Source organism: Austrofundulus limnaeus, unplaced genomic scaffold, assembly GCF_001266775.1.
Source record: "Austrofundulus limnaeus strain Quisiro unplaced genomic scaffold, Austrofundulus_limnaeus-1.0 Scaffold53, whole genome shotgun sequence".
NCBI lineage: Eukaryota > Metazoa > Chordata > Actinopteri > Cyprinodontiformes > Rivulidae > Austrofundulus > Austrofundulus limnaeus.
The window spans coordinates 1,054,277-1,056,597 of record NW_013952455.1 but is presented as its reverse complement, the minus strand read 5'-3'; the positions used below and the strand labels follow the sequence as shown (position 1 = coordinate 1,056,597).

The window sequence follows — 2,321 nt, the reverse complement described above, 5'->3', positions numbered from 1 at the left end:
TACATCATCAACTGTTGACATTTTATTATTTATTATTTCCTGCAGCGATGTGTCTCCAAACCACACACACACACACACACACACACACACACACACACACACAAAACTGTTTTTCTCCCCCCCCCCCATGCACATGCACACGACACCAGCGCTACTAAGTAACCCATCTGCATTTACCACAGGTGTGAAACGTGCGCCGCGGATGACAAACAGTGATTATCGTAGCAATAAGGATCCTAATCTGAGCTCTGCTCTCCTCCTGGCCTTCTGTTCCCTCCKCTCATCTGCCACATCTCATAGGAGCGGTGCAGTGATAAAGACAGGCCCTAACGAGGGGGCTCTTATTGCACTGTGATTTCCTTCCTCTGTCTCCACTCGCCCCATACCCATCCTAATTTATCTACAAYATCTCCTCTGTCTCCTTCCATCTACCCATCGGTTGCCCGCAGCCTCTCCTGCCCCGCACCAGGCCTCTTTGTTTGCCTGGATAACTACAGGGTAATTGTAATGAAGTGACCCATTGAGGAGGAAATTACCGCTATCACCGCGTGGCCAAACCCAAAATGTATTCAAGCTCTTTTGTCTCTGCTTGCTTTACCGTTGTGGTCATCAGAAAGACAGAAACCAAACTATAGGGGAGGGGATGGAAGGAGAAAAAGATGGTGTGACGACAGCTGTGCAGGTGAGGAAGACTTCAGTTGACCAGTCTGACGAGGATTGCTTTGATTTCCACTCACTCACATAGTTGTTGCGCTGCTCTCCTGATGACTGGCGGCTTTCTGTTAGAGGGTGGAAACAATAGATTAATCATGCTCGCCCTCATCAGTGCTATGAGACTGAAAAACGAAGAAAAATGGTTGATTTGAGTGTTGGGTGTGTAGGCAGTGTTACTGATTATACAGCACTGGAGATGTATGTAGTATAGGCAGCTAAGTTAAAGCTGGATCTGTGGAAGCAGAGCTAAATGAATGTAGTCTTCCTCAAAGGAATACATATGACCCGCTGCCTTGTACGCCAAAGTTTTAAACAAATATGTGGCCTGATCTGTTAGCTGTCAGTTTGTGATGGAGATATCTCTCAACCTGGAAAAATGGAATCACCAGTCTTGGATGAGCGCTCGTTCAGACATTTCATTCTGTAAAACAAACAGATCAAAAACATGATACAATAATAAGGTCATTCCAAAGTGCAACTTCAGGAACACTCAAAGAAAGGAACAGAAAACATTGTGGAAGTCAGTGAATGTTACTTTTATTGACCAAGCACAGGGAAAAAAAATGGAATCACTCAATTCTGAGGAAAAAAGCATGGAATCATGAAAAACAGACAAACAAAAGACCATTCAAAATACATCACTAGTATTCAGTTGCACCACCTTTGGCTTTTATAACAGTTTGCAGTCTCTGAGGCATGGACTTGATGAGTGACAAACAGTATTCTTCATCAGTTTGGTGCCAACTCTCTTTGATAGCAGTTGCCAGATCAGCTTTGCAGGTCGGAGCCTTCTTGTGGACCATTCATTTCAATTTCCACCACAGATTTTCATTTGGGTTGAGATCTGGACTATTTACAGGCCATGACATCGACTGAATGTGTCTTTCTCCAAGGAATGCCTTCACTGTTTTTGCCCTATGGCACGATGCATTGTCATCTTGGAAAATTATTTCATCACCTCCAATCATCTGTTCAATTGAAGGGATGAGAAAACTGTCCAAAATGTCAATGTAAACTTATGCATTGATAGAAGATTTAACCACAGTCACCTCTCCAGTGCCTTTGCCTGAGATGCAGCCCCATATCAAGGACTGTGGAAATTTGGTTGTTTTCTTCAGGCAGTCCTCTTCATAAATCTCACTGGAACGGCACCAAACAAAAGTCCCAGCATCATCACCTTGTCCAATGCAGATTCTTGACTCATCACTGAAGATAACTTTCATCCAGTCATCCACAGTCCATGACTGCCTCTTCTTTGCCCATTGCAGTCTTGTTCTTTTATTTTTAGGTGTCAGTGATGGTTTTCTTTTAGCTTTCCTATATTGAAATCCCATTTCCTTTGGGCGATTTGTTACGGTTCGGTCACATACATTGGCTCCAGCTTCCTCCCATTGATGCTTCATCTGTTTAGTTGTACTTTTTCRGTTTTCAAGACAAATGGCCTAAAGTTATTTGTCTTGATGCTTTGATGTCTTTCTTGGTCTCCCAGTACGCTTGGCTTTAACAACCATTCCATGCTGTTTGTATTTGGTCCATATCTTGGATACAGCCTACATCTTTAGCAACCATGTGTGAAGAGTTACCTTCTTCGAGAAGTTTCACAATCC

The 2,321-nt window shown here is 43.2% G+C and overlaps 1 long non-coding RNA gene across 1 annotated transcript in view; it reads right to left on the bottom strand.

The window, feature by feature from the left end:
* LOC106517814 (uncharacterized) overlaps positions 1 to 2,321 on the bottom strand; it is a 15,901-nt gene that overhangs the window by 3,893 nt on the left and 9,687 nt on the right. Inside the window, exon 2 of the long non-coding RNA XR_001310249.1 lies at positions 742 to 779. This is a non-coding gene — a long non-coding RNA (uncharacterized LOC106517814). The remainder of the gene's footprint in view (positions 1 to 741; positions 780 to 2,321) is intronic.